The following is a 14,213-nucleotide window of genomic DNA, read 5'->3' as shown; positions in this document are numbered from 1 at the left end:
AAATGTCTGGAATGTCCTCCTTATCTGTCCTGCTAAATCTTGCCCATGCTACACTGAAATTTATGGCATCTTATTTGCAGCCAAGGCGATTACCAGCTTTCCAGCTTTCAATATGTAAGCTGAGGAGCAACCTCAGATGGTTCTTGGGATGGTACTTGGGTATTTCTCAATGGTGGTTCTTTGCAGGTGACATGAAAATGAGGGCACTGGTCCTTCTGAGGCCCAGTCTTTGAAGAGATTCTCAGGACTTCCATGTCCAACCTGTTCTCATTGCCACAGCTATATCTGCCCCAGGTGCTGGGCTTGATGACTTGGTGAAGACCATTATGCACGTAAATATACCATCGCCAACCAGTATCACAATAATGACAATTTTCTCAGGTGCTGTGCCAAAAAAGCATGCCATTATCACAGTGGCTGGGTTCAGCAGGAAACCCCACTTTAAACCTAATTGAATTATTCCAACCTGGTTACCAATCATCTATGAGCTATAACTAGTTGCCTCCAAAGGAGGGAACACCCAAACAGATAACCTTCATATCTGTATCTTTTGTTGGCAAATTATCACAATGTCCTTTATTCTCTCAACCGTGCAGGAATTTATAGCTGTGTGGTAGATGGCATTCTAACGCTGCTTTATTGTGTTTTGTGTTGTGTCTGTGTGTTGTGTGTGTAGACCTCATTACGAATGCCCTGCATGTAAGGGTAATAATTGCGTACAAATGGCAATACTGTGGGTTGTGTTATTTACTAGTGTACATTACCACACATTCCGAGTTTCAAACCTCAACATGTTTCACCATGGCATGTTTGAGGTCTGCCCCTTGATCCCTGATATTGTGATTGTATGGTGGTATGCATTTCATGGACTGCTAGCTATGATTGGGAGGTGTCAACCGGGGTCTATACTGGGGTGGGGGCAGGGACAAGGAATGCGAAGTACGTACCTACATAGGTGGACAAGTAACATCATTCTACTGCTTTGGAAGTCTGTGGCCATGTCAGTGTTATTCAAGGCTGAAGAGGCACAAGGTCAGAGATAGGCATGTTACTAGACCAGGGCTCCTCCTATTGGTTTTGTACTGTGTACGACTCAAAGTGAGCTGAAGTAAGAAGCTAAAGTTTGCCTGGTGCTGTCACAGTCAGATTTGTTTGCAGTATCTTGATGGCTGTACACTATTAGTTTTGGATAGTTTGGGGCAGGCATAGTGGCAGTAGAGGAAGCCCTTCGTGGCTGTGTTGGTCTGACCAGTTGCTCTGAGACTTTCTTTGAGGAGTTTGAGGCACAACATCCAACAGGGCCCATTGTCTTGGATAACATGCGGGGTTTATATGTCATAGGCCTCTCATACTGCCTTGCTCTATAAGAGCTATCTTTTTGCAATCCTTTTGTTTGAAGCAGGTAACAGGTTCTGAAAGAGAGAGACTGGATTTGCCTGAATAGCATTGTTGTGGAGCAGCCCGAAAGGCCATTGCATTTGATAGCATCAGGGTTTTGTGCAGAGTTCATTCATGATCTTGCATGCACTTGGGTGTGTCCTAGGTATGTTCTAATTTGATTACCTCTAAGCATGTGTGGAGTGTTTGTCTCACAACTGCATGCATGCAGCAGGTTTCTTCTGTCTGTATGTCACACATAGTTGACAGCAAGCTCCATGCCGTCAGAAAACTATGAGTCTGAGGTTCAATGATTTCTGAACCCGACTCCATTTTGTTTACGTTGTCCAAAGATGCCATTTTGTGTTGCCCTCACGTAGGCCGTGGAGGTAACCGAACGAACAAAGTTGCATGGGCTTCGTTGTTCATGTACATATTAACTAGGCTTTTTCTGACTTGCGAGTGGACTGCAAAGAAGCTGACCTCGTCACCTGAAACTGACCCTTTGCGAGGCCAATTTCCCTGGCTGATCGTTGTCTGAAATTGCAATCACTGTTCAGGATATCGTTAACTTTTAGTTCGCTTGCACATATCTTATCTTACTCAATATCTGAATTACTTCTTTCTTTATGTCTTCTCGTTACATGGGTAGTGCTTTCAATTATGGGTTTGTCCCGCTCGTGGAAATTGAATTTGGGACATTCCTAATAATTAACTTGTGGGTTGGTACAATGTAAAGTGAGCTTTTTATGATATGACGAAGCATGGGAAAATGTATTTGATTCGTTAGAATTTGTCGCAGTAGGTGTGCATTCATAATGAGAAAAAGGTGGATAAATACTGATGTCTTGCTCTATGAAAATTTAACAGTTTCTTGAGTTGTACACCGTGTTGTATTGCTGGGATTACTGTTACTAGCTGCAGCTAATAAATTTGATCTCTGACGCCACCTAGAAGTATTCCGTGTCTCTGTTTACCAAAACAGGAGAACCCGAAGACTTTGGGCGTGTCCCTGGCGCCGCTGGGTTCTAAAACCCGGTTCTTCAGTTGGCGCCCAACGGTGGGGCGACTTCAGCGGTACCGGTCCAAGCCCGAGGATCGTGAGGAGCCACGTGAGAAAATTCTGGAGGAAGGCCAACCACTTCATCGACCCTGGTATGTCGTCGTGGTCCGAAGGTTTTTGCTGCGAGGCTTCCCGCTTTTCAGACGGCTGCGAAGGACTGCTGCCCTGACTGTCGCCCTGTCTTGGACCCTTGATTGATCCTTTGTAGAGCGAGACGATAGATGGTCTTCTGGTGGCGTGATGGATACTTTGGGTAAGTATAAGTGGGTCGCTCCCACGATCTTTGTTTTGGTCCTTGGTTTTGATTCAGATATTGCAATAGCTGAAGCCGAGGGGCTCGTATATTTACGAGTGTATCGATAGTTGATAACCCCTTGAAGTTTGAGGCTAGATTAGTGAGCTATAAGATGCCCGGTCTTAGCAAATTTGGGAAATGGATTGGTTGTGGTTGCAACAGGGATTCCCGACTGGAGGATTCGTGTCCGATACCTCCGGTTGGAACTCCAACTTATGAGCTCTATTCAAAACACGGAGTGGGTCCCATTACGTATAATGAAATGTGGGTCCACTATACTAGAAAAGATGGTGTTTTACGATGGCCCCAATATGGTAGTTTCGAAACAGAGATTTTAGATAATCTGGAAATTGCCCTATTTAAGAAGAAAGCCCGGCCGGCGATGTTTGATTCTTTCTGCCTTTGGCGTAAGGAAGCCAAACAGCGAGAAATTAAGCAAGCAAAGAGAGATAGGAAAGATAAGAATATGTCAGTGCTACAAGCTGCTAGGCAGTTTAAGGAAGATGGGGAAGAGCGTGCGAGTGAAGTCTTAGATAGACAGCGTTGCATGGCTATCGATAAATGTTATCCGGCTATGCCGCCTTCTCTTTCAAAAGTAAATGAAGACCCTGAAAAAGATCCTTTGATTTCTCATTTACTGAGATTACCACCTCCTTATGTGCAGGGTGCTACTGCGCCTCCATTACCCCCGGTTGTTGCACCTCTTGCTGTTCAGCCTCCTGCTGTTATTCAGCCACCCGTTGCTGCACAGATGGTTCTCCCTCCTACGGTGCAACCCCCTCCAGGGACGCCGACTTTGCTACCAGCTTTGCCTCAAACTCCTTTGCCTTCTACTTCTGTATCTTCGACTCTTGCTCCTCTTGTTCCTACGCCTCTTTTGCCTCAAAGTACTCTTTCTCCTGTACTTATGGCTACTTCTTCTCCTTCTGCTCGAAAACGAATGACTGAGACTGTTGTTAATCTCTTGTCTCCACTCTTTGGGTCATTGAATATGACCCCTGTTTTAGAACGTAGACAGAGTCGTAGTCAGTTTCCTAGTCCTGAAGAGCGGGCAGTGTTGGATCTTTTGGCTTGAAGATGGGTTTTAAATGCTTCGAGTTATAATTTCCAAGCGATTATGGATGTTTTCTTTCAGTGGGAACCACCAAAGCAAAGGTATGTATTTGATATGATGTGTACTTTTCTCCGTCAGTAATGGGAAAATAATGAGTTGGGTCCGATTCCACAAGAAGTGCTTGATGTCCAGTCAGATTTTGCTCAAGGGACGATAGTGGAGTCCGATGTTACAGACGCTGTAGAGACGATACTTGTCTTCAGGTCTAGGCTACCGCCTCAGACATTGTACGAACCTGATTCCTTTGTTAGGAGGAAAGTGAAGCAGTATCCCATGAGAGAGGTTCCCCCTGTATGGAGAGAGGCAGTTCAGGCTAATGTAAATTTGGGTATTCAAGCTGAGCCAGCTCATTTTCAGCGAGTATGGGTACATGTCCCTTGGAAAAGAGCAGAAGTCTTAGCTCTTAAGCAGACTTTACCTGACCCCCGTAAAATTCCTGCTGGTTATTACAAAGAGTTGTCTCAGACAGTTGAAGCGTGTATTATGAATTTAGCTGATATAGATATGTTGATGGGTAATGTAGTCCCTCAACCTTTGTGGGCGAAGATTCGTCATGAGAATCATGCGCAAGAATTAGGAGATACGTGGGCTAATATCGTTGCTGCAGATGGTCGGCAGGTAGGAGGTGCCAAACCTTAACCTTTAGTTGCAGAATTACCTGGTAGAATTATTAATTTGATGAAAACTATGATGCCTGCTTTACGAGTGAATTGGGATAAGTTAGCAGCATGCAAACAAAAGAAAGATGAAAGTGTGTCTGATTTCTTCACTAGGTTTGAGGAAACGTTTATCGATCATAGTGGTCAGGATATGAGCACCGAAGGTGGTCAAAGGTTGTTCGTGGACAAATTTGTTTTTAATTTACTTCCCGAACTTTCTAATAAGTTGAAAGATTCTGAGAGTTCATGGGCTGTTTCTTCGTCGGCCCAGATCTTGGCTACTGCACAATATTACGAGAATAGGGATAAAGATGAGAAGGATAAAGTAGAGAGGAAGACTAAATAATTAAAGACAAAAGTTCTTTTGCAGCAAGCTTATCCGCCTCGTATGAACCAGCCTCAGAATCAGCAACCCCCACAGTTTCAGAGATTGTTACAGAAACCAGAGTATTTTGTTCCACGATTTTTGCCAGGCCCTAATCAGTGTGCTTATTGCAGAGAAGAAGGTCACTTTAAGCATAGTTGTCCGATTCTGCTACAGCGTGCGAATGGTGTATCTGATCAGAGAGGTCGTGGTAGTTTCCAACAAGCTTTTAGGGGTAGGGGACGTGGTGTGTTTCCTCAGAATGAGCGTTCCTTTCCCCTTCAGAATCCTGCGAATTGTTATGACAGACAGAATGTTTCGAATGTTCAGTCTTCTCAGTACTATGCTGAGGACTACTGTGTTGAAAGCGAGAGTGCTGGTTATAATGATTGCTAGGACAGCCATGGGCAAAGAGAGGGAGTAGTGTCAGTTCCAGTAGACCAGAGTGGACCCTATCTTAAAGTGGTTACATTAGGTGTGGCAGACCCTTTTCTTTTGGATACTGGTGCGACAAAGAGTTCTATTATGCACTCTAAACTTCCTGGCGCACCTTTGTCTGGTTTGACCAATGTTTCAGTAGGATTTTCTGGCGCCCCAGTTCGTAATCCGGTTTCTAGTCCTTTGCCTCTTTCTATCGGTCCTTGTGAATTGGAAGCTCCTCTTATTTTAACGACTGGTTGTGGTGAGAATCTGTTGGGTTTGGACTTGCTGAAAAGATTGTATGCGACATTGCATTGCTCTCCTGAAGAAGTACATCTTACGGTGGGTAAGAAAGTGATTTCTCCAATGTATTTGTCCAAAGATTGTCTTCCACTGGAATTGCGTTCTCTTCCTGATACATTCTGGGCTACAGGTCCCAATGATGTTGGTCTCTTGCAGATTTCACCCTATGTTGTTACTCTCAAGTCGAATGCTAGGCTACCTCGTATTCCGCAGTATAAGATCTCGAGTGATGGCGAGAGAGCTCTTTTAGCGATCATTTATGATTTGGTTGAGAAGGGTGTGGTTGAAGAAACGAGAGGTAACATGTGTAACAGTCCTGTTTTGCCTTTCCGAGAGCGTACTGATGCTTCTCAGCCACCTGTGTACAGGTTTGTGATCGACCTTCGAGAGGTCAACAAAATTGTCGTACCACAGTTTCCTGTTGTTCCGGATATCACTGCTTTGTTGACTCTGATTCCTGCTTCAGCTGCCTGGTTTTCGGTTATTGATTTAAAGAATGCTTTCTTCAGTATTCCGATTGCTGAGGAAAGCAGAGATATTTTTGGCTTTTCTTTTCGGAGGCCGAAGCTTCCGGTTTAAGAGAGCTCCTCAAGGTTATTGTGAAATTCCCTCAATCTATAGTCCGGCGTTGAAAACTCAGCTTGATAATTTTGTGTTACCTTCTGGTGCAACTCTTATCCATATGTTGACGATTTACTGATTGCTGCTGATGATGAAAAGATTTGTAAAGAAGTTACTCTTTCTTTGTTACGACATTTGTCTGACCTTCACCATAAAGTGTCTCCTTCTAAGTTACAGTATTGCCGCCAAGAAGTGACCTACTTAGGTCATCTTTTTTCGAAGGAGGGACGGCGATTGACCCCAGAACGAATTCAAGCGATTGCGCAAAGGAGTGTGCCATCCACGCAGAGAGAAGTGCGTGCATTTTTAGGTATCACTTCATATTGTAGGCAATGGATCCCCAATTTTTTCTTGCTAGCAAAACCTTTGTTGGCATTGACTCTTAAAGATACTCCGCATCCTCTCCCTTGGTCTGATGAATGTCAGAAATGTTTTTCTGAATTACGTGACGCATTGTGTTCTGCTCCGGTGTTGGGTACTCCGGACTACAGTAAACCTTTTACATTGTATGTCCATGAGAGAGAAGGTTGTGCATTGTCAGTTCTGACACAGCAATTTGGCGATAAGCAGCGTCCATGTGCGTATTTTTCATCGACGTTAGTTCCGGTAGCTAGAGCGTTGCCGAGTTGTTTGAGAGCTACAGCGGCCGCTGCTGTTTCTATCCGACAGTCTGCCGGTTTGGTATTGGATAATACATTTATTGTGATGGTCCCACATGCAGTGGATACCTTATTGAATAGGACCAAGACCCAGCACCTTACTAGCGCTCGTTTGTCAGGTTACGAGTTGACGCTTTTGGCTAGCCATGTACACATCAAAAGATGCAATGTGTTGAATCCAGCTACGTTGTTGCCGATTTCTGTAGAGACAGATGTTCAGGAACAGCATGATTGTTTTCTTCGGACAGAGGAAGAAACAAAGGCTAGAGTTGACTTGAAGGATACTCCTCTTTCGGATGTTGATGGTACCCTATGGGTAGATGGTTCATGCTTTAAGCTTCTGAATGGAGAAACGACTGCAGCATATGCTGTCACAACTTTACATACAGTTGTTGAAACAGCACGCATTGCACAGAATTCAGCTCAAGCAGCAGAGCTAATAGCATTGACAAGAGCGTGTGTGTTGTCAGAAGGAAAACGAGTGAATGTTTACACCGATAGCTAGTATGCGTTTGGTGTTGCCCATAGTTTTGGACGCTTGTGGAGAGAGAGAGGATTTTTGACCTCTCATGGTACGAAAATACAGCATGGGCAACTGGTGAATGAACTTCTTGAGTCACTTACGTTGCCAAAGCAGATTGCAATTGTGAAGTGCAGCGCGCATAAAAAGGTTGTGGACGATGTGGGTCAAGGAAATGCGTTTGCAGATGAAGTTGCGAAAGAGACAGCAAGGAATATGACGAGTCGAATGTATGTTGCAGGCCCTGCAAGATGGGTTGTGGAAAGTGGAATGTGTGAAGACACAATAGAAAGTGTGAAGTTGATTCAGGCTGAAGCTACTGAGAAGGAAGTGAGTAGGTAGAGAGAAAGTACGGGTATGTTGGATTCAACAGGTTGTTGGGTTGAGTTGTCGGAGCACCAGCGATGGTTGTTACCTGATGCGTATGTGCTCCCAGTGGTTACAATGGCTCATGGAATGGCTCACATAAGTTCGAAAGGAATATGCAAGTTGTTGGCTCCAGTATGGCAGAATGCTTGAATTCCTAAATGTGCTGAGAATGTGGTGAAGCATTGCATGATTTGTCTGATGTACAATCCTGGAAAGGGAACTCCAACTCCAGCTGGTCATTTTGCTCCTCCAACGTATCCGTTTGAGGTGATACAGTTAGATTACATTCACATGGAGAGATGCAACAATTTGAAGTATGTCCTTGTGGTTGTTTGTGCCTTTTCCAGATGGATAGAGGCCTATCCATCAGAAGTTTTACGCTGCAAATCACCCCCAGTCAGCTGGACTTGTCGAGTGCTACAATGGCACTTTGAAGCTGAAACTGGCTAAGATAAAAGCGAGCACTGATCTTACATGGCCAGATGCCTTGCCATTGGCTCTTTTGTCAACAAGGACGACAGTACATTCTCGTGTGGGACTTAGTCCCTATGAAATTGTGTTTGGTCGTCCAGCCAATGTTTGGGTGTCCCCCGGCCCAAGAAGTACAGTGACATCGAGTACCCTATGTTGGTGGATTATTTACATGACTTGACTGCTAAATTACGTGTTCTCCACCAACAGGTCTATGACAGTTTGCCGGCAGCGTCTGCGGATCCAGGTCACAAGATCCAACCCGGCCACTATGTTCTGCTAAAGAATTTCCAGCGATCGAAAAATTTGGAGCCGAGGTGGACTGGACCGCATTTAGTCTTGTTAGTAACTCGGACTGCTGATAGAGTAGCTGGTAAAAAGAATTGGGTGCATGCCACCCACTGTAAGCTAGTCCCGCTACCCTTACCGTATGATAAGTGGGTGAGGGGAGGTATTGGCGATTCTGTATGTAAACAAACTCCTAGATTCGTGCCTTTTAGTGATGCACATTTGGAATGGACTCAATCAGAACGTGCAGATGACAACATCTTACAAGCTGCTGTGCCTCCTGAACTGAGACTTGATATGACGGATCCAGAAGCCCTGTTTCAAGACCAGACTGTGCCTGGCAAAGAACGTTACAATTTGAGACCAAGAAAGGATAAACAAAAGGACTAATAAAGCAACATTTTTTTTATGTGAGTTACACCTTTTGAGAACAAGAGACTTTTTTTTTCCTTTTTCCTTCTTCGAGTCACCATCCGGACTCAGCTGCAGTGTCACAATAGGAAGTTGTTAAGGGGAGAGCCGCGAATTGACGAAAGGTCTCTGGTTCATGGTCATTAGTACGATCTTGACGCACACTTAAGTGAAGAAGGTAATAGCCGTGAGCAGCAGGTTAGAGGATGGAGTCTTTTGGGTCTGATAAGAGTGTTGAGGAAAACGGTTTCAAAATGAAAATGTATATATTGGTCCATAGCAAATGTTTTTTAATATTGTGTTTCTTAATGCTTCTGAATATTATGCTGGGTTGTGTGGGTTGGATTTTCTATGCCATACAACATATGCCTACGTCTACGTCCCAACCTACTCTTTCTTCCTTTACTGATTCTCCACTTGAGTTTCATACTTTGCCTGAACATGAACAGACACGAAGATCAGAATTTGTTAACAACTCATTTATACAGTTATTACATCTGCACCAGCTAGTTGTAAATACTACGAACTGCTGGGTATGTGGTCTTATGCCACATACGACAGATAAAGGAATGCCTTATTTGGTTTTGCCCTTTTCGCCTAATGGGTCAGTTTGGGCGCTCCAGTCGATGTTTATTTATGCGAATGAAGCATCACCTGTACGTTCCGTCAAAGATAATGCGAGTAATAATGCCTTGATTCGGGGAATAGTAGATGTGATCAGAAATATCGATGCATGCAATGCTTTCCCGAAGGATGAGGTATGAGCATATGTTGGTTGGAACAAGACAGAGTATAGCATTAGTCTGACAGAGAAGGAGAGACGAAAAAGGTCTACCCCTATTTGGATTGTACCCCACCCAGGTCATTTCTGTCTGCAAGGTAATGGTCAGAATCCGAGAGCTCAGCTTGGTAAGAGTATGTGTGTGCACACTTATGTCTATACGTCCCAGAATTCTCCACCATTTGTGCCAGCTAAAGGCACGTATTTTGTTTGTCACGACAGAGCATACACGTTGTTGCCATTTGATTTTTCAGGCACATGTTATGTGGCATTTTTGCTTCCCCCTACATACACTGCTGTTTTTGATTACCATAAGACAAGATATGGTAGAGGTGTCATTGATGCAGAAGATACTGTCGCACGAGAAGCTGGAGACTTCTTTAAGGGTTTTGTGCCCTTTTGGGGTCCTATGGCCAATAGTAGGAATATTCATCAGCTTACGAGAGTGGTCGAGGCCACTATTAATGAGACTGCTGGTGCCCTAAGCAATATTACAGCGGAGCTTCAGGCGGATCGTCTTATGACGTTACAAAATCGTATGGTTTTAGACATCATACTCGCAGATAGAGGTGGGGTATGTAAATTGATCGGATCTAGTTGCTGCGTTTTCATACCAGATAATTCCCCAACAGTGTACCAAGCCATCTTTAGGTTACGTAAGTCCGCTGAGTCTCTACATGTAGACAAAGGGGACTGGTCATTGACAGGATGGATTTGGGAATTGTTGTCCCAATGGGGATGGAAGGTTCTGATGTTCCTTGGTATGGCATTAGCTATCCTTTTCTCGTGTTACTTATGCATCCAGTGTGGTCCCGCCATTTGTAGTCTTTGTGCTACAATCTGTGTGAGACCTGTTTCGAGAGAAGTTAAGGAGAATAGGATGATGTTACAGCAACACCTTGATGATCTGATGAGAATTGACATAGACTTGGATTCAGATTGACGTGAGTTTAGGTCATTGCCTATATAATGGCAAAAGAGGGTCTGAGGTTCCGTGATTTCCAAACCCGACTCCATTTTGTTTACGTTCTCCAAAGATGCCATTTTGTGTTGCCCTCACGTAGGCCGTGGAGGTAACTAAACGAACAAAGTTGCATGGGCTTCGTTGTTCATGTACATATTAACTAGGCCTTTTCTGACTTGAGAGTGGACTGCAAAGAAGCTGACCTCGTCACCTGAAACTGACCCTTTGCGAGGCCAATTTCCCTGGCTGATCGTTGTCTGAAATTGCAATCACTGTTCAGGATATCGTTAACTTTTAGTTCGCTTGCACATATCTTATCTTACTCAATATCTGAATTACTTCATTCTTTATGTCTTCTCGTTACATAGGTAGTGCTTTCAATTATGGGTTTGTCCGGCTCGTGGAAATTGAATTTAGGACATTCCTAATAATTAACTTGTGGGTTTGTACAATGTAAAGTGAGCTTTTTATGATATGACGAAGCATGGGAAAATGTATTTGATTCGTTAGAATTTGTCGCAGTAGGTGTGCATTCATAATGAGAAAAAGGTGGATAAATACGGATGTCTTGCTCTACGAAAATTGAACAGTTTCTTGAGTTGTTCTCCGTGTTGTATTGCTGGGATTACTGTTACTAGCTGCAGCTGATAAATTTGATCTCTGACGCCACCTAGAAGTATTCTGTGTCTCTGTTTACCAAGACAGGAGAACCCGAAGACTATGGGCGTGTCCCTGGCGCCGCTGGGTTCTAAAACCCGGTTCTTCAAGTCCAGTCATTGACATCCAGTTTATCTCTGTGAGTCTTAGGGTCTGATTACGAGTTTGGCTACCTTGGAGCGGGCTGCATGCCAGCGCCCCTATCCTGGACCGCCAAACTAGACCACGGACCCCTGCCAGATTACGAGTAATCTAGTGGTCTGGTGGGTGGTCCTTTGGTGTTCCCACAGTGATGCCTATTAAAAAGGCACTGTAATGGGAATGCTAAAGCCATTTCCTGCACGGCATGGACTGCAAAGTCCATGTTGTACAGGAAAGGGGGTGACCTTTATTTCATCACCGCCAGCAGTTTCATGGCATGAGTACTGCCATGAGACTGCTGGTAGTGAAAAAAACTCGTAATATGCTTGGTGGTGCCGCAGCGTCCTAAGTGTCATCCACTGGGTCAATTTGACAAACATTCCTTAATTGCAACAGAAAAGCCCCACACTGGAAACATGGTATCCTGATGACATGGGCCTATGTGGTAAGCATGGGCGGAATACCTCTATGGGGAACTCCGCAAAGTGCCAAAAAACCTCCACCACGCTACATGGAGCTCTGGAAGCAGCGGAGTATGTTAGATAAATGCCGTTTGCAGTGATTTTCAGTGCAGGGTATTTGTCCGCATTGTGCAATCATCGCGAAAGGAAAGGGGGGGCCGCTCGGCCCCCACACACATGGCTGGGCCCGGCCCCCCCCTCACCCGCCCTGATTGGTCGATGGGTCCCACCATTGACCCGGAAGCCGTTTGAGCACTTCCGGGTCAAGGGGGCGGGACCAAGGCGAGGGGGGGTTTAAGAGCCTGGGGAGCGCGGGAAGCATCCTCTTTGTGCCCGCGCTTCTCAGGCTCGCTCCTCGCCCCGCTGTGGGGGCTTGTAATTTTATCTATTGTATTTTTTAGGTGCAGTTGGATTCGGCCGTCGGTGCGGTTTTTGTGGAGCAGAGACGCCTGGTGTACGTCTCGTATCGAGGAGGGGGCCCAACCATCTGCGATTAGCATCGGCACATCGGGACAGCGAGGACGCAGCCGTTGTGGACGAGGTCGATCACACGGGATCAGGCCGGTCAGGGGATTCTAATTTCACGAGGTAGTGTGCGGGCTTGGGGCAGCGGGAGAGCGAGGAGCGGCTCGAGCGTGCGGGAGACTCTGCACAGACCCGACCAAAAGCGGTGCGAAGCAGGGTCGGTTATGGTAGCAACTGGATGGGAGACAAAGAGAGGTTCTCTATAAACATACGATTGCTCATTTACCCAGGGGAAGTAGAAATTGGGTTGTAAACTGCCTGTTATTCTCTAGGAGACAGCGCTGGAGACCAAAGGGGATTTTATAAATATAGGACTGCTCACTTACCCAGTGGAAGTATACATTTGGTGTAAACTGCTTGATATTTCTTAGGGGGCAGCGCTGAACATTGGTAAAGATTGACATTGGGGATACACCATATATGTGATATTGCCCATTGAAAGGAATACTTTAAAGGAACACTTGTGAGCCTGGTAAGGTAAGGACAATTGCCAATAAGTGATAAAGTGGTCTGTGGGAGTGCGTTTTTTAACAACATACAGACAGTTTGCCAGTATTTTAGTGACCCCCTCCCCTTTACAAAAACTTTTAATTTTTTAGCAGTGGTGTGCTATTTACAAAGGAATTGGCTGTGTGGTTTAGCTAAGAATAGGTTGTAACATTCCTTTCATCATAGGCTCAAGCACAAGGGCTGCTGCTGACCGATTAGCCGAGGAGCTCGCTGTGGATGGCGGAATCCGAGGACACGGGCAGGCCTGCATTTCACTGCTTCTGGCGGGCCGCGGGGCTAGAGTTCGCTCGCCAAAACATTCCAGGCTAGCTGGGGTGTGCGGTCATAGTTGCGTGGTGCTTACCGCCAGCCTGTGAGCCTCCAATTTTAACAGGTACAGGGCACAGTGTGCCAATAAGTAACGCATTGTGCAGTGTAGGTTTGAGAACAGTAGGAATGTCTGCCAGACGGGGGGCAGGGAGTTCGCGCATGGAGCTAATGTTTCAAACTATGATGCGCAGAATGTCAGCAATGGACAAGAGATTGGGGAAGGTGGACAAATTGGGTAAGACTGTCGCTGAATTGGGTGCGAGGGTTGCGGCACAGGCAGGGCCAACGGGAAGGCCCAAGCGGAACATAGTGCCACTGAGACCGAGACACCACCGAAACGTAGTAGAGCTAAGAAGGGTTGTAGTCGCCCCCCCAAGCCCTTTGTAGGAGGGGGGTCACCGGGCCAGTCCCGAGTGGAGTGCCTGCTGCACCTGGGTCGCCCACGCCCGCACCGCAAATCCCGGTAAGGGTGCCGATAGCACCAGTCATGCCACCCATTAACCCAGTCCCTGTAGTTGTCCCACAGGTAATTCCAGCAAGCCCATCACCGGTGGCGGGTCAGGTACCCCCAGAATTAGCAGCGCAGATAGCGGCAGTGCTTCCATGGTTGGGGACTGGGGGAATGTTACCGCCCGCAGCTGATCCCACGGCAGAAGCACAAAGAATGGTTGCACAAATCTTGGTGGCCAGGGGCGAACGTAGCATGCCGAGCACACCAATTTCTCCCCAAACAGGTCCAGTGAGCAATGAGGGCACAGTCAAGACCGTTGAACCAACGCAATCCGCAGAAAGTGGTAAGGAGGTGGCCCTGCCGGTACTGGGCGAAGGCGCGATTCCCTCCATGGGGGAGAATTTGGCGCAACACGTTTCTCAGAGTGTGAATTGATTTGGGCAGATAAATATATAAATATTTTCTCATTTCTGATTGACA

General features: G+C 45.8%; 1 pseudogene; it reads left to right on the top strand.

The window, feature by feature from the left end:
* The first annotated feature begins 4,122 nt into the window (after positions 1–4,122).
* LOC147733167 (uncharacterized) lies at positions 4,123–5,268 on the top strand (annotated as a pseudogene).
* Positions 5,269–14,213: the final 8,945 nt, after the last annotated feature.

Source organism: Lissotriton vulgaris, chromosome 2_1 (genome assembly GCF_964263255.1).
Source record: "Lissotriton vulgaris chromosome 2_1, aLisVul1.2, whole genome shotgun sequence".
Lineage (NCBI taxonomy): Eukaryota > Metazoa > Chordata > Amphibia > Caudata > Salamandridae > Lissotriton > Lissotriton vulgaris.
Note: the sequence above shows the minus strand (reverse complement) of the source record. Positions and strands in the feature narration are given on the sequence as shown.